Consider the following 18,979-nt stretch of genomic DNA (forward strand, 5'->3'; position numbering starts at 1 on the left):
GGTGCTCCAGTCCAGTCCCCTCTACCGAAAACCACCACGCTCAGCCACCCAGACTCTGCCACCACCCAGGGGAGGGGAGGCCCGGGGAAGAGCAAACGAAGGAAACAGAAAATTCCGTACCGAGGGGGGAGAGATGAGACGGTGGGACAGGGCAGCGCCGGGGCTGCCTTGGGGTTTCGGCTGCGGCTTCCTTCCACCCCTGGCTACCGAGTTGCAGAGAAGCAGGAGCTGCTGCCCCTGCAGGCTGCCCCATCCTCCCTCTCCCTCCTTCCCTCCCCCCTGCCCGCTTCCCCCGCCCCGCCCCGCCCGCCCCTGCCTCGAGCTCGACTGTGTGAGGCTCCAGGTCCGGACTGGGGGAGGTGAGAGGTGCTTTCACCAACAGCGGCAGTCTCCCCCACCCCACCCCACACCCCCGCCCCCAATCGCGACGGGTTCTTCCAGCTTGCAGCCACCCAAAGGAGAGGAAAAAGAAAAGGAGCAGAGGAAAGCCAGGAGCAGATAGAAGCGAAAAGGAAGAGCTCAGGGTTGGACATTTTTGGAGCTGGGGTGGGGAGGAGAACAGGAGCGCGCCTCCTCGATTTTACCTCCCCACCCCTCTTTGCTTCTCTCTCTCCCCCTTCGTTGTATAGCATTTTTCAGAAGCGGCAGCAGAAGGGGACAGAAACCTCTAGTCTAGAAAGATTCGGAAGGGTGACCGGGGCTCCCGCCAGCCAATACCTAGCAGCTGGCGCAGGAGTATGCGTTTGTGCATGTCAGAGTGCGAATGCTGGTCTCTGTCTCTTCCTATGTCTTTTCTGTCTCCTTCATACTCCCGCGTCAGCTATCTCTGTCAGTTTCCCGTGTCAGTTTCTTCCCGTGCTCTCACTGTGCAGTACGCTGCGTGAAGGGGGTGCGTGTGTTTGAAGGCACCCAGGTTGGGTCAGCGAGCCGGGAGAAGCTAGCGGGGACAAGGCAGGGGCACGAGTAGAGCAAAGAGTTTCGGGGTGCTGACGAAGGCGAAAGGTGAGCAGAGATGGCCAGCCACTGGGAAGTTTGGGAATGACTGAAAAGCGAAGGGAGAAACCACGCTAGGAGCGGGCACTTGCGCGCCTCGCCACACCCCGCCCCTTTCCCTGTGCTCATCCGCCCACCCGCCAGGCAGCCTCTAGGCCAGGCTGGGCTGTCCCAGGCGGCTGCTGTTGGCGCGCCGTGGGAGAACCGGTAAGGTGGCCGCACCGAGCTCCTTGGCTTCCAGACGCCAGACGACGCGGATCTGAACAAACCACTTGGTCTGGGGTAAGTCAACAGGCAGCCCAGAGCCTTATGGCTTTGCTGCCGGAGCGCTGCCAAAAGGCAGCGAGGTGCGGGAATGAATGAAGGTGCAGGGATGCTGAGGGCTGGAAGGTGCTAGCTGGCTGTGGGCTGGGGTGGTGGGGGGCAGAGCGAAGCCAGCAACAGATTGTTTTCGGACACAGGGAGAAAGATATGGTGGGACTCTAGAGGTGTTAGGACAAGGTGGCTCTTGACAGTGACCAAAAACGTTGTGTTTATTTGGGATGTTCCTCTAAATCAGCTTGCCTCTACCCCGGACAGTGATCTGAGATCAGTATCGACCCGAGAGACAGGAATGGAATAAAGACACTGGCCCTTTTGCCAAAAGCCACTTTAAGATGTGGAAAGCCAGGGGTGAGCTCATGAGGGCTCAGGAATCAGAGCCCCCATTCACCTTCTTTCTGTTTTGTATCCATCAAACTTACTTACGAAATGGCCAGATTCATTTTCCTGGCTCCTTAAAGGAATCAGGAAATACAAATGGGGAGACATCAGTCAGATCTCTGCTCAAAGTAGACACCCCTCCCCCCAAACACACACTGACTTGGACAAACAGTCATGATGGTCCCCCTCTTCAACACACACATAGGTACTGAGCTGTATTCACAGATCCTGATCTTTCTCCATGGTCTCTAAGAATGAAACTGGGAGAAGGGCTTTCTCCCCTTTGCCAACCTGGGGTCTTCTGGCCATAACCAGGTATGTGGTTGGTGATGGCTACCAAGGTTATTACTCCCTTGTGAAAAGCCTGGTGCTAGGAAACCAGTTGGGAAGACAGGATTTCTGAACTTTACCTGAGTTTATCATATGAGTAGAAGAGACAGGCTAATCAATAATGCGCCCCTTAAAGACTGTGTGTGTCAGCCCTGGCTTCAAATGAGAAATATTTACTCCACTGACATGGCACTCAGATCCACTTGTCTATTTCTGTACATTTATTTTCATGGCATTTAGCAGATATGTAAAGTTTACATCTTAGAATTCGTCCTTGTCTATTGTCAGTCTCAGGGTTTTGTTTTTGTTTTGTTTTGTTTTTTTTTTTTTTTTGGTGTTTTACAGATGTTGGTGTTTGGTATTATATCATGTTTCTTTTCCTATAGACTCTTAAAAAGCTGTGATATAAATGATGTTAAATGGTACCTTTCACCCAGTCTTTAACATTTGCTTATTCTAAATCAAAGACATGGAAATACATTCACACAGTACCAAGTTGGTCTCAAAGCAAATGTTTAGCCTAGGATAAAGAAAACCCACAAGGTTTCTCTATTTGCAAGGTTGAAGGAAAACCTGAATGCCACATGAAATCTGTTTGGTTCCTGGAAGATGCTGTTTTCACGAAGTTCTGGCATAGATAGATAGATAGATAGAGTGTGTGTGGCGCTGCTTTCATAAAGTTGTAATACATATGGTATGTGTGTATTTTTTCAAGGACTCAGATCAACCCCATACAATCTGGGCTGTATGCTGCTGTAGCCGAGGGGGGAGTATTTGAATTTGTGCTTCCAAAGCATCCAGGCTCTTCTGTTAAACTGTCTATTTATCATTATGTTACCGGAATACAATGAATTACCCCTTTCCAACTCAGCAAATGAGAGAAACAGATTTTGCATTAAGTGGAACTGTTTATGTTGCGTCAGGCAATTTGTTCTAAAGCTCACTGCTGAGAAAGAGAACAGAACAAGGATTATTCAAGTAGGATCTGAAAAGGTGCCCATTCTGTTACTTTTTTAGGCCATCATAAGCAAATATCTTCATAGGTTAAAATTACACTTTCCCATAAATAGCAAAGACCAGGTTGCAGACAGGTAGGAAAGAATCAGCAGCTTCCTACTAGGGAAAGAATTGAAAGTGTCAACAGGAATGACACCGAAGGTGTGGGTCTCTCTTGGTTGAAAATCTGGTTGCTGCAGTGGATCCTGATCCATGGTTCCTCAGGGCATAAGGAGGTGTAAAGCGTGGGGATCCAGAACCAGGCAGTCTTCAGCTGTATTGACAGACATTCCCCTAGCTATAGTGTATACACCAATATAGAGACCTGGACCAGATAACATTTGCCATTTCTACCAGGATTGAGAACTATATTCCTACAATTCTATTCTTTCTAGAATTAACAACCAGAACGAGAATGACACACAGAACCACAGTGCTTAGAGAAGGCCAGGCCAGAAAATGACAGATGCAGTGGGGATGAAGAGGAAAAGGATAGGACAGAACCCAAAGATGTTTTGAAACACGGAAAGAAAACCATCCAGATGTTTGCTTTCTTTTGCTTTGGCAGGGGATGGGGTTAGTCCAAAAAACTGCTTAGGAAGTGAAGCACCCTAACATTGCCTAGCCTATGGTTTACCTTGTAAACACGGTAAAACAGAATTACATAGAACCTGAGAACGGGAGCCCCGGAGTAAATTTACACTTTTACCGTCTCATTCCACTCATTAGCATATTAAATTCCAATCTATGAGCCATTCAGGTGCTTAATTATTGAATGGATAATTTCAAACATGTCATTCTATTGCCCTCCAGTCTGCTTCCAAATATTTTAAGTTGTCTTGACCATGGCTCCATCACTGAAACAGAGGGACAAAAACATTTCTGTCTGCTTTACTTCTGCCAAAGCTTCTTGTTTTCAGCTAAGTACACAAAACCATTCAGAAGCTTTCTGGGAGCTGGTGGGGAATATGAGGGACAGGACCTCTCTCCCCAAAGTGCCCTCCCTGTGCCTTGAGATGCCACTAACCTAATCTGCCCTGGTTAGTTTCCAGGTTTCTAGGGAGGGATGTGACAAAGTTTGCAGCCTGCAGACAGAAATGATGCCTAATCCTAGGCAGAAGTTGTAGCTAATCAGCCCAAGACCAAGGCTAAGCTGAGGCTAGCCACTGAGTCCAGAGCTCAGTGGCTGTGATTTCCATAGTCTCATCCTTTCTAAACTCATATAGCAGTCCTTCTGCTGATGGGTCTCTCAAATGCTTTGTCCAGTGAGACCAACCAACCCATCCCAATGGCAAGGGATGAATCCTAAATGACTCAGCTATGATTTCATAACCAAACATGTACACCATACTTACTTGAGCAAAAATAGATGATTTCAAAAACTAATGATAATAAAAGCTGGTGGGGCAAAGCAAAAACTGCAGTTCACTTGGTCAGGGAACTATGCAAGCTCCCTAGGTTTGGTTGTCCATCATTCACTGTGGAGTTGATGCTAGTAGCCCATGAAATCGCCCCAGCTTTTTGCCTTAGCAAAGGCAAAGAAAAAGCTGATGGTGGGAAATAAACAGTGATCTTGGCAGGGTCCAATCCCCTCATTTCTCCTATAAAGAAATTGAGGCCCAGAGAGTAGAAATGACTTTCCCAAATCAGAGAACTAGCTAGTGACACAACCAAAACCAGAACTCAGGACTGCCTGTGTTCATATATTCAATATATATTGAATATATTTCCTAGAGCCTTTTGGAGATCTTTCAAAAAAAATTAAGAGGTAACAAAGGCCAAGTTTACCAGGTTCACAGCACTCTACTCCAATGCTGGGTTTATACCTAAAAGTTTATTGCCATATCTTTGTGGCTTGCCTTCTCACCCACTGTCTGCCCCCAACACACACACACACACACACACACACACACACACACACACACACGCACATGCACACGCACACACACACTTATCTTGCTGGCTAGGAAAATGTGACATATGCCTACAGCCAGTATATTCATGTGGAGGGCAGAATTAAACATGATAAAGATTTAGTTGCTCACACTTATCTGATTGACCTGGCTCACACCACCAACAGCAAGGCATCTAGAACACCCAGTCTCTGCTACTCCTATTAGTTTTGAGGAATGGAAGCTGGTGGAATCTGGTAACTATGGTTTAGGCTTTGTACACTCAGAATAAGCACCCATTAATGTGCATGCATACACAAACACACACACACACTTTCTGAAAAATTAAAACAAAGGAAATAGAAAAGACAAGACTGATGGTTTTTATAGTAGAGTATGAGAAGAAGGAAGCTTTGCAGGGAGGGTGTTGTTTCCTTCCTCCATTCTTTAGCCCTGATGCCTGATTTCCACGATTCCCAAACTAGTTTCTTTTAGGATTAGAGAAAATACATTGAAAAAACATGTCTATTACAGCCAAGAAGGAAGATATGAAGAATTTCCACATTATAATATCACAAGGATAGGAAAGAGAGATTAGAATGGAGTAGGCTAAGGCCTTGCTACTTCACGTATGGTCCTCACACCAGTAGTGGCATTACGCCCGGTGGATGTTTATAAATACAGAATCTCAGACCCTTCCTCAGACCTACCAAATTAGAATCTGACATTTAAGAATGTCCCCCAGTGATTTTTTGGTATGCTAAAGTTTGAGAGGCTAGAGCTTATCCCAAAATGCATTGGAAATCATTTGAAAATAAACAATTACCTACTGGGCATGTAGGGACAATTCATGCAGCATATAATTTATATATATACACACACACACACACATATATATATACATAAGTATATATATATATATACACATATATATAGATAGATATACATATATATATATATAAACTTTCCCCAGGTCCACTTCTCTTTGTATTCAGTATAAAAGCCTTTAAGTGTGGGCAAAAGAGTTGATTGAAAGGAAATCAGGCCATAGGATTGTACTGTTTACCTGGGTTTAGAGACTCACACAAACCTGAGTTCAAATTCTGGCCCTACCCCTCGGCCTCTGGGGTAGGAGCCCTGAGTCCAGGATGCTGGACTTTCAGAAAATTCCCAGGCCCATGGAATATTAATCAGCATGCACTCTCCTAGAGGTATCTATCTGGACACCAAGACCTGGCTCCACCTAACTGCTTCTAGGCTCCACTGATAGACACCTCATACCAAACAACCAGCAAGACAGGAACACAGCCCCATTTATCAAGCTGTCTAAAGTCATACTAAGCTCACAGACACCCCATGACAGACTACCTGTTGTGACCCTGCCCGTCAGAGGGAAAAGATTCATCTCCACCCACCAGAGCACAGGCACCAGTCTCTCCCACCAGGAAGCCTACACAAGCCCCTGGACCAACCTCAGCCACCACAGGGCAGACAACAGAAGCAAGAGGGACTATGATCCTGTAGCCTGCATAAACACAATAGGTTAGAAAAATGAGATGACAGAAAAATATGTTGTAGATGAAGGAGCAAGATAAAAACCTAAAGACCAAATAAATAAAGAGGAAAGAGGCAATCTACCTGAAAAAAAGAGCTCAGAGTAATGATAGTAAAGATTATCCAAGATCTCAGAAATAGAATAGAGGCACAGATTGAGATGATACAAGAAATGTTTAACAAGGACCTAGAAGAACTAGAGCAAGCAGTCAGTGATGAACAACAGAATAACTGAAATGAAAAATACACTAGAAGGAATCAATAGCAGAATAACTGAGGCAGAAGAACAGATCAGTGAGCTGGAAGATAGAATGGTAGAAATAACTGTAGCAGAGCAGAATAAAGAAAAAAGAATGAAAAGAAATGAGGAAAGTCTCAGAGACCTTTGGAACAACATTAAATACACCAACATTCAAATTATAGGGGTACCAGAAGAAGAGAAAGAGTCTGGGAAAATATTTGAAGTGATTATAGTCAAAAACTTCCCTGACATGGGAAAGGAAATAGTCAATCAAGTCCAGGAAGTGCAGAGTCCCATACAGGATAAGCCCAAGGAGAAACATCTTGAGACACATTAATAAAACTAACGAAAATTAAATACACAGAAAAAGTATTAAAAGCAGCAAGGGGAAAAGTGACAAATAACATAATATACAAGAGAATCCTGATGAAGTTATCAGCTGATTTTTCAGTAGAAATTCTGCAGGCCAGAAGGGAGTGGCTGGACATATTTAAAGTGATGAAAGGGAAAAACCTAAAACCAAGAATATTCACCCAGTGAGGTTCTCATTTATATTTGACAGAGAAATCAAAAGCCTGACGAACAAGCAACAGTTAAACCAAACCAACTTTACAACAAATGCTGTAGGAATTCCTTAGATGGGCAACACAAGAGAAGGAAAAGATCTACAAAAACATATCCAAAATAAATAAGAAAATGGTAAAAGGAATATACATATTGATAGTTACCTTAAATATAATGGATTAAGTATTCCAAGCAAAAGGCACCGACTGGCTGATTGGATACAAAAACAAAACGCATATATATCTTTTTGTGACCCCGTGGACTGTAGGCTTCTCTGTCCCTGGTATTCTCCAGGCAAGAATACTGCAGTGGGTTGCCATTTCCTTCTCCAGGGGATCTTCCCGACCCAGGGATCAAACCCGGGTCTCCCACATTGGAGGCAGATGCTTTAACCTCTGAGCCACCAGGGAAGCCCCACTTCAGACTTAGGGACACATACAGACTGAAGATGAGGGGATAGAAAAAAAAATATTCCAAGAAAATAGAAATCAAAAGAAAGTTGGAACATCAATACTCATATCAGACAAAATGTTCTCTAAAATAAAGACTGTCACAAGAGACAAGGAAGGACACTACATAATGATCAAGGGATCAACCCAAAAAGAATAAACAAATGTAAACATTTACACACCAAACACAAGAGTACTTCAATACATAAGGTAAGGGCTAAAAGCCATCAGTGGGCTTCCCTGATTGTTCAGTTAGTAAATAATCTGCCTGCAGTGCAGGAGACCCCGGTTCAATTCTTGGGTTGGGAAGATTCGCTGGATAAGGGATAGGCTACTTACTCCAGTATTCTTGGGCTTTCCTTGTGGCTCAGCTGGTAAAGAATCTTCCTGCAATGCGGGAGACCTGGGTTCGATCCCTGGGTTGGGAAGATCTACTGCAGAAGGGAAAGGCTACCCACTCCAGTATTCTAGCCTGGAGAATTCCATGAACTGTATAGCCCATGGGGTCACAAAGAGTTGGACACGACTGAGCGACTTTCACTTCATTTCACTTCAAAAGCCATCAATGGGGAAATTGACAATAACACCATGACACTTGGGGACTTTAACACTTCACTTAGACCAATGGATAGTTCATCCAGACAGGAAATTAATAAATAAACAGAACCTTAAATGACAGATTAGGCCAGATAGACTTAACTGATATTTATAGGACATTTCATCCAAAAGCAGCAGAATACACCTTCTTCTCAAGTGCACAAGGAACATTTCCTAGGTTGATCACATCTTGGGTCACAAATCAAGCCTTGGTAAATTTAAGAAAATTGAAATCATGTCAAGAATCTTTTCTAACCACAATCTATGAGGTTAGAGATCAATTACAGGAAAAAAATTAAAAAAAAAACACAAACACATGGAAGCTAAACAATATGCTACTAAATAACCAAGACATCACTGAAGAAATCAGAGGAAATTTTAAAAATACCTAAAAGCAAATGACAACAAAACTGCAATGACCCAAAACCAATGGGACACAGTGAAAGCAGTTCTAAGAGGGATGTTTATAGCAATATAGTGTTACCTCAGGAAACAAGAACAATCTCAAATAAACAACCTAATCATACACCTAATGCAACTAGACAAAAAACAAACATAACCCAAAATTAATAGAAGGAAAGAAATCATAAAGATCAGATCAGAAGTGAATGCAATTTATATGAAGAAAATAATAGCAAAGATCAGTGAAACTAAAAGCTGGTTCTTTGAGAAGATAAAATTGATAAACCTTTAGCCACTATAAGACACTGGCATACTGTGAATAATCAATACATTGAAGATATAATATTATTATAATCAATATTTGGCCAATAATTTTAGTTTACTAGAAAATTAGCTATATGATGTTATACCTTGAGGCATGTAACATCTATTTCTAATTGGTGCAAGTCAGGTTGGGCTTTCCACAGATAAAACACCAAGAAATACACACAAAGCAAAATATATTTGAGGCTTCGAAACAAATATTATTCAGAAAGAATTACAATTGAATTACTCTATGAATCACTTCATAGAGTAAGGCTGAAATCGTAAGTAGCTTTATTTTATATGGTCTGTCTCAAAATTAGGAAGTTAGAAAGTTAGTGAGACTCTCTCTGCATGTTTTGTGCATATATGCAACAGGCAAACATATGCACACACAGAAAGAGAAACACACACACTGTGTTCTGATGGAGCAACTGTGAAAAAAATCAAGGCTGAAATAGCATTCTAGGGGCAGAACTGAATATTACAAGACTTCTGGCCTGATGATAATCTATAAAATGGGTGAATAATACATCTTATTTCATAGGAAGGATGTGAGATGATATGGGTAAAAGAAAGGATGCAAGTAAAGGCATAGCAGAAAACTCAAATTTTTAAAACCTAAGACTACAAACGAGACAAAAATATTATACTTAAATCTTGAGCTAAGCTGCAATAATTTTCCTCCAGCAAGTAATGACTTGATGCTAGATAAGAAATAATTTACCATATCAACACACATCTTACAAAGATCAGCTCAACAATAACAGTTGAGGCCTAGACAGTGCTGATTTATGTGCCAAGCATTTCACATGTAGTATCTCATTTAAACTTCCACAACGCTATGAAAAGGTACATTATCATGCTTATTTTACAGATAAAACTAAAGCTCAAAGGAATTCATTAAATTGCTTATTTTATGATTTGCGGACATAGGTAAGTACTATACCTATCACTATTTCACAGGTGAAAAAATAAGCAACTCCTGTCTCCTCCCAGCCCATGGTTCTCCCTACCTCCTCAACTTTCACACCTGTAAAATATGATAGGTAGAGTACCTATGGATTTCAGTAATTCTGTAAGTTACAATAAGTTTTATAAAATCCAGTAAAATCACTAAGCACTTGATTCATCTAAAAACTTATTGGTAGCTAGATAGCTTAATGGCAAAGACAAAGAGACAGACACCACAACTTCTGGACCCCAGTCCTTTGGTTTAAGGTTTGAGACATCCAGTTTCTATTGGATCTGAGGTTGCCCAACATCCATTGATTTTCAAGAGGATCAGATTAGTATGGTATCAATAATCTTCTAACATAAAATATAGATCATTAATTTCTAAGATTTCTGTGATCACCCTAAATTAACAATAGCAGTTGATATAAATTATTGAAAATCTTTCTATGAGTTCTCTATTGTGGCTATAACAACCACAAATTGAGCAGTTTAAAACAACACAAATTTATTATTGTTATTATTCTATAGGTCAGAAGTCTGACATAGGGATCAGTGGGCTAATATCAAAGTGTCAGTAGGACTGCATTCTCTACTGGACATTCTAGGAGAGAATCAGGACTGCATTCTTTACTGGACATTCTAGGAGAGAATCTATCTCCTTACGTATTCAGTTGGCATAATTCACTTCCTTGCAGTTGTAGAACTGAAGTCCAGTTTTTTTTTTTTTTTTGCTGTCAATTCAATGCCATTCCTAACTTCTACAGGCCCCCCACATTCTTTGATCTGTGGTCCCATACCTCCGATTTCAAAGCCAATCGGGGTAGGTTGATCCCCTCTCACAATTTGAATTTCCCCTGCCTCTACTTCCATTGCATCTTTGTTTGCTTTCCTCTTCTGTTTTTAAGAACCCACATGATCGCATTGGGCCTACCTGTATCATCCAGTTTAATCTCCCAATTTTAAGATTTCATCTGAATTAGCAACCTTGGCTCCATCTGAAAAATCCCTTTTGCCATGTAACCTAACATACTGACGTGTTCTGGGGGTGTGCTGACATATTTACATGGCCATTATGTCGCCTACCATAATCTCATGTGTGGAGTGCTACAAATACATTATCTGAAATAGCCTTCAATCTCTAAATGATAGGTATTAATATTACTGCCCCCATTTCACAGATGAGGAAATAGGATCAGGCAAGTTAACTTGTGTGCCTGATATTGTACAGCTAGTAAATGGTGGAGGTAGGATGGGACACAGGTCTCTTCCTCCAAATCTCACATTTTCCCCTTGGTTTGCATTAGAATGCCTCCTCATTATCAGAAAACTCTTTCGATTGTTATTTTTGTTTTCCTTGTTTGTTATTTTTGTGTGTACTTGCTGTTTTTTATTTACATTTTTGGATAGGTGATTTATGCCCATTGTTTGAAAATCAAAATGTATAAAAAGGTATTCAGTCCAAAGCCTTGCTTCCACTGTTTCCCAGCTGCTTGGTTACCACCACCCCTGCCCCATTTTATATTTTTTTTCCCTCTAGAACTTCTGAATGAAAATACAAGAAACTATGAATTGATGTACAGAAAGATTTTTACATCATAACAAAATCTCTCAAGCTGCAGCTCAAATTCATTTTGTCCTTTTGCTGCATTCTTAGTATAACTCCACTTTGGAAGAACTATCATCTGTATTAAGGGACAAATCTTTGGGCTGATCAATTATGCAAGTGATTAGTGACTGCACCCACTTTCTAAAATGTTTTTATAGCACCCATTGACCCCATAGTGCTCACCTGAATACTCTATACATCACACAACTCAAATGCCTCAATATTCTTACCTATCACACCCATTTTATCTGAACATTCCAGAATCCTAGAATTCCAGGAAGCACAAACACAAGAGGGGAGGGGTAGGGAGAGAGGGAGGGAGAGAAATGTCCACAGTGCACACAATGGGGGGAGGGGGGCCATTAAAAATTCATGAAATGTAGTTATAATTATCCCATAGAGTAAAAAGATGATCATATTTTTAGTATCAATAAGCCCAATATCTTATTTGTAAATAACCTTTTCAGAATTGACATAAGTTTCCATCTAACTTGCAAGAGAACATGGAACTCTTGCATAATTGTAAACATTGAAACAGACTACCATATAGTTGGGTAGCCTGTAATATGTCAACAGGCAGAGAACAAAAGATGACAAGTTTGTTTTCAACAAAGAATTGAGTAAAACTGATAACAAAATCAATACACCACAGTTAATTATTTCTGTTATCCCTGCCATGGACTTTGTAACTTAAGAACTGCTTATTCTCAGCATATCAGTTGCATGCAGTATATATACTTGCCTTCTCATAGCACAAAATAGAACATCTTCTTTGTTTGCTTCTATCTTTTAACCCAGTGTTTTCAATATGTGAGCAATGATTCATTAATGTACTGTGAAATCAGTTGAGTAGTTCACCACCATTTTTAAATGAAATAGATTAAAAGAGAAAAATGTGAATCACATGTAGTAAGAGCAAACATTGTTTCATGAAACTTTTATTCAGTAGTGTATGTGTATGAGTCTAAGTGTGAGAGTGTGGTGAATATATATGTGTTTGTGTGCATGTGCATGTATTTCTGTGTATGCTGGATTCAATGTAATTTTTTATTTTTTTGCTGTGGGTTATTGTCAAAAAGTTTGATAAATATTGCTTTGAATTATTGGAACCACTGACCAGATGTTATAAATAATCATAAATAAATGAATCTGCCTAAATATAAAAGGGCTTCCCAGATGGCTCAGTGGTAAAGAATCTGGCTGCCTTGCCTGGAGAATCCCATGGACAGAGGAGCCTGGCAGGCTACAGTCCATGGGGTTGCAAAGAGTCAGAGACGACTTATTGATGAAACAACAACAAAGATATATTAAAACCTTGGTCTTCCTGAGCTATTAGGGAATTCTATGATATCCTTTGGCATTGTGGTACCTAATCTGTGGCAATGCCCAGGAGGCAGTAAGTATCCAAAGAAAAACTTAGAAATCCAATAAAAATTGAAATGTGTTCTCTCTGTGACGCAAGAACATCTGGGGATTTATGACATCTGGATTTGGAACTGACCTTCTCAGTTGTCACTTCCATTGCCATCTCTTGGGTACAGTGGTTCAGGGGCCTTGGCCAGTGCTGAACATTGCCTGAAAGTCTGTGACTTAAATAAAATAAAGAGTCAGTTTATGCTGTAGACTGTGCTGTCATTTTCACACAATGGTCATCCCTAGAAACTTGTCCTAGATTGTTAACATTTAGTCTAATAAATACCAAGCGATGAAGAAAGATTTATAGGAAGGCATGTGTAGTAGGTGTGTGTGTGCTCAGCCACTCAGTCATGCCCAGCTCTTTGTGACTCTTTAGACTGTAAGTCCATGGGATTTTCCAGGCAAGAATCCTCGAGTGGGTTGCCTTTCCTCCTCCAGGTGATCTTCCCAACCCAGGGACTGAACTAGTGTCTGAGTCTCCTGCTTCGTCAGGTGGATTCTTTACCACTGAGCAACCTGGGAAGCCCCTGTAGGAAAGAATGTTTAGGGATAAATCAAAGAAGGAACTGATGAAGTGGTGTAGGATTGCAGCAAAGGAGATTTTCACATTTTCATAATTATACCAGAGAAGAGAAAAATGAGAGGGCTCATGGGGAGGAAAGAAAGAAGAGCATGTTAAGTACTAATTAAACAATCTAATCTTCTTAGTGTTATCTGAGCCCCTACTGTCAATCACTTGACAGATATTCACTGAGTGCAGACCAAAATTCAGGCCCATCCCTTCCCTCCAGTAGCTCACAAGATGATCAAGAGTGAATTGGATAAAGTAAAACTGTTGTATGGCTGAGTAGGACACTGTCATTTAATCCATTCATGGAAATCCATGCAGGTCCATCTAAGAGAGAGAGCTAGAAAATTAGGTTGTGGTAAAATTATAAAGGAGTACGTCAAGGCTGTATATTGTTGCCCTGCTTATTCAACTTATATGCAGAGTACATCATGAGAAACACTGGGCTGGAAGAAGCACAAGCTGGAATCAAGATTGCCGGGAGAAATATCAATAACCTCAGATATGCTGATGACACCACTATTATGGAAGAAAGTGAAGAGGAACTAAAAAGCCTCTTGATGAAAGTGAAAGAGGAGAGTGAAAAAGTTACCTTAAAGCTCAACATTCAGAAAACACAGATCATGGCATCCGGTCCCATCACTTCATGGGAAATAGATGGGGAAACAGTGGAAACAGTGTCAGACTTTATTTTTGGGGCTCCAAAATCACTGCAGATGGTGATTGCAGCCATGAAATTAAAAGATGCTTACTCCTTGGAAGGAAAATAATGACCAACTTAGATAGCATATTAAAAAGCAGAGATATTACTTTGCCAACAAAGTTCCATCTAGTTAAGGCTATGGTTTTTCCAGTGGTCATGTATGGATGTGAGAGTTGGACTGTGAAGAAAGCTGAGCACCGAAGACTTGCTTTCGAACTGTGGTGTTGGAGAAGACTCTTTAGAGTCCCTTGAACTGCAGGGAGATCCAACCAGTCCATCCTAAAGGAGATCAGTCTTGGGTGTTCATTGGAAGAACTGATGCTAAAGCTGAAACTCCAGTACTTTGGCCACCTCATGCAAAGAGCTGACTCATTGGAAAAGACCCTGATGCTGGGAGGGATTGAGAGCAGGACGAGAAGGGGATGACAGAGGACGAGATGGCTGGATGGCATCATTGACTCGATGGACATGAGTCTGAGTGAACTCCGGGGGTTGGTGATGGACAGGGAGGCCTGGCGTGCTGTGATTCATGGGGTTGCAAAGAGTCGGACATGACTGAGCAACTGAACTGAACTGAACTGAAAATTGTGAAGGGCTTTATATGTTAGGATATGGTTTAATCCATTCATGAAAATCTATGCAGACCCATCTAAGAGAGAGAGCTGGGGAGTTAGGTTGTGGTACAATTGTGAAGGGCTTTACATATTAGGATGTGGCTAGATTTATTTTTTTTATGGCTAAGTGTATTATTTTATTTATCAGTTATTAATAACACAAACTAATTTTAATAAATATTTTCTGATTTTCAGAAATGATTTTTCCCCCAGAATCTAAAGTTTTCCATCTTCCTTTAATGTCCATGGTGATGGAGTTTCTTTTCTTTTCTTTTTTTTTTTTATCTTTTATTTTTACTTTATTTTACTTTACAATACTGTATGGTTTTGCCATACATTGACATGAATCCCCATGGGTGTACATGCGTTCCCAAACATGAACCCCTCTCCCACCTCCCTCCCCATAACATCTCTCTGGGTCATCACCATGCACCAGCCCCAAGCATGCTGTATCCTGTGTTGGACATAGACTGGCGATTCGATTCTTACATGATAGTATACATGTTACAATTCCATTCTCCCAAATCATCCCACCCTCTCCCTCTGCCTCTGAGTCCAAACGTCCGTTATACACATCTGTGTCTTTTTTGCTGTTTTGCATACAGGGTCGTCATTGCCATCTTTCTAAATTCCATATATATGTGTTAGTATACTGTATTGGTGTTTTTCTTTCTGGCTTACTTCATTCTGTATAATCGGCTCCAGTTTCATCCATCTCATCAGAACTGATTTAAATGTATTATTCTTAACGGCTGAGTAATACTCCATTGTGTATATGTACCACAGCTTTCTTATCCATTCACCTGCTGATGGACATCTAGGTTGTTTCCATGTCCTGGCTATTATAAACAGTGCTGCAATGAACATTGGGGTACATGTGTCTCTTCCAATTCTGGTTTCCACGGTGTGTATGCCCAGCAGTGGGATTGCTGGGTCATAAGGTAGTTCTATTTGCAATTTTTTAAGGAATCTCCACACTGTTCTCCAAAGTGGCTGTTACTAGTTTGCATTCCCACCAACAGTTGTAGGAGTGTTCCCTTTTCTCCACACCCTCTCCAGCATTTATTGCTTGCAGATTTTTGGATCGCAGACATTCTGACTGGTGTGATTTAATGTATGAAACAAGGATAGCAATGGATTGTTAGATAAATAATGATAGCAATGTCTGGGATGATTATCCTGGAAATGGTATGTAGAATACCAAGGACTGATGGAGGAGCAAATAATGGCAGGTGTACCAGTTAGGAAGCAGTTACAGAAATCCATGTATGAGGAGTAAATGGCACTGTGGTTAAGTATTAAATGTGAGTCCAAATCCATTTTGGTGTTATTCTTACTCTGCCACACTGATCTTAGTTTTCTCATCTATGAAAAGAGGTTATTAAGAAGACCTACCTTATAGGAATGATATGAGGATAAATTAGTTAATACATATAAAGCACTTAGCCCAGTATCTTGCCGTAACAAGCACCAACCCACATATAACAGCTCTAGTTTTTATTATTATTGTTACTGTACTAATGGGGCAGGAAAGGATGGGGTATAAAAGACACCATAAGGAACAGTTCAGTTCAGTTCAGTCGCTCAGTCGTGTCCAACTCTTTGCGACTCCATGAATCACAGCACACCAGGCCTCCCTGTCCGTCACCAACTCCCGGACTTCACTCAGATTCACGTCCATTGGGTCAGTGATGACATCCAGCCATCTCATCCTCTGTCGTTCCCTTCTCCTCCTGCCCCCAATCCCTCCCAGCGTCACAGTCTTTTCCAATGAGTCAACTCTTCACATGAGGTGGCCAAAGTACTGGAGTTTCGGCTTTAGCATCATTCCTTCCAAAGAACACTCAGGAATGATCTCCTTCAGAATGGACTGGTTGGATCTCCTTGCAGTCCAAGGGACTCTAAAGAGTCTTCTCCAACACCACAGTTCAAAAGCATCAATTCTTTGGTGCTCAGCCTTCTTCACAGTCCAACTCTCACATCTATACATGACTGCTGGAAAAACCACAGCCTTGACTAGTCGGACCTAAGTTGGCAAAGTAATGTCTCTACTTTTGAATATGCTATCTAGGTTGGTCATAACTTTCCTTCCAAGGAGTAAGCATTTTTTAATTTCATGGCTGCAGTCACCATCTGCAGTGATTTTGGAGCCCAAAAAAATAAAGTCTGACACTGTTTCCACTGTTTCACCATCTATTTCCCATGAAGTGATGGGGCCAGATGCCATGATCTTCCTTTTCTGAATGTTGAGCTTTAAGTCAACTTTTTCACTCTCCTTTTTCACTTTCATCAAGAGGCTTTTTAGTTCCTCTTCACTTTCTGCCATAAGGGTAGTGTCATCGGCACATCTGAGGTTATTGATATTTCTCTCGGCAATCTTGATTCCAGCTTGTGCTTCTTCCAGTCCAGCATTTCTCATGATGTACTCTGCATAGAAGTTAAATAAGCAGGGTGACACTATACAGCCTTGATGCACTCCTTTTCCTATTTGGAACCAGTCTGTTGTTCCATGTCCAGTTCTAACTGTTGCCTCCTGACCTGCATACAGATTTCTCAAGAGGCAGGTCAGGTGGTCTGGTATTCCCATCTCTTTCAGAATTTTCCACAGTTTATTGTGATCCACACAGTCAAAGGCTTTGGCATAGTCAATAAAGCAGAAGTAGATGTTTTTCTGGAACTCTCTTGCTTTTTCCTTGATCCAGTGGATGTTGGCAATTTGATCTCTGATTCCTCTGCCTTTTCTAAAACCAGCTTGAACATCAGGAAGTTCACGGTTCACGTATTGCTGAAGCCTGGCTTGGAGAACTTTGAGCATTACTTTACTAGCTTGTGAGATGAGTGCAATTGTGCAGTAGGTTGAGCATTCTTTGGTATTGCCTTTCTTTGGGATTGGAATGGAAACTGACCTCTTCCAGTCCTGTGGCCACTGCTGAGTTTTCCAAATTTGTTGGCATATTGAGTACAGCACTTTCACAGCATCATCTTTCAGGATTCAAAATAGCTCCACTGGAATTCCATCACCTCCACCAGCTTTGTTCGTAGTGATGCTTTCTAAGGCCCACTTGACTCCGCATTCCAGGATGTCTGGCTCTAGATGAGTGATCACACCATCGTGATTATCTGGGTCATGAAGATCTTTTTTGTACAGTGTTCTGTGTATTCTTTCCACCTCTTCTTAATATCTTCTGCTTCTGTTAGATCCATAACATTTTTGTCCGTTATCGAGCCCATCTTTGCATGAAATGTTCCCTTGGTATCTCTAATTTTCTTGAAGAGATCTCTAGTCTTTCCCATTCTGTTGTTTTCCTCTATTTCTTTGCATTGATCGCTGAGGAAGGCTTTCTTATCGCTTCTTGCTATTCTCTGGAACTCTGCATTCAGATGCTTATATCTTTCCTTTCTCCTTTGCTTTTTGCTTCTCTTCTTTTCACAGCTATTTTTAAGGCCTCCCCAGACAGCCATTTTGCTTTTTTGCATTTCTTTTCCATGGGAATGGTCTTGATCCCTGTCTCCTGTACAGTGTCACAAACCTCATTCCATAGTTCATCAGGCACTCTATCTATCAGATCTAGGCCCTTAAATCTATTTCTCACTTCCACTATATAATCATAAGGGATTTGATTTACGTCATACCTGAATGGTCTAGTGGTTTTCCCTACTTTCTTCAATTTGAGTCTGAATTTGGTAATAAGGAGTTCATGATCTGAACCACAGTCAGCTCCTTGTCTTGTTTTTGTTGACTGTATAGAGCTTCTCCATCTTTGGCTGCAAAGAACCCATAAAGGAACAGTGGATATATTATGGTAAATCCCTGTGTATGTATGATGAAAGTAGTCAAAGATGACTTCAAGTTTTGTGTAACAGAATGATGATGCCATAAGGAAATGTGAAGGTGGGGTGAGATGGGAGGATGATCAGTTGAGATTTTGATAGACAGGTTTGAGGTCAGGCAAGACATCCTCATGAAAATGTCCACCAAGAAATTCAGATGTAGGACTGGAGCTCAGGAAGGAAGTTAGAAAACGAGATGAAAATTTGGGAAGTCATAGATATACATATAATAGTTTTATCTCTAAAAAATAGATTGAAAAT

At 41.3% G+C, this 18,979-nt stretch overlaps 1 protein-coding gene and 1 long non-coding RNA gene across 2 annotated transcripts in view; one reads left to right on the forward strand and one right to left on the reverse strand.

The window, feature by feature from the left end:
- The window catches only part of LOC138930531 (uncharacterized), a 526,289-nt gene extending 526,025 nt beyond the window's left edge, over positions 1-264 (reverse strand). Inside the window, exon 1 of the long non-coding RNA XR_011446217.1 lies at positions 121-264. This is a non-coding gene — a long non-coding RNA (uncharacterized lncRNA). The remainder of the gene's footprint in view (positions 1-120) is intronic.
- Positions 265-319: 55 nt separating this feature from the next.
- TRPC5 (transient receptor potential cation channel subfamily C member 5) overlaps positions 320-18,979 on the forward strand; it is a 344,513-nt gene continuing 325,853 nt past the window's right edge. The window contains exon 1 of the mRNA XM_070290886.1: positions 320-1,275. The gene's annotated coding sequence lies outside the window, so the exon portion shown is untranslated. The remainder of the gene's footprint in view (positions 1,276-18,979) is intronic.

Source organism: Ovis canadensis, chromosome X (assembly GCF_042477335.2).
Source record: "Ovis canadensis isolate MfBH-ARS-UI-01 breed Bighorn chromosome X, ARS-UI_OviCan_v2, whole genome shotgun sequence".
Classification (NCBI taxonomy): Eukaryota; Metazoa; Chordata; class Mammalia; order Artiodactyla; family Bovidae; genus Ovis; species Ovis canadensis.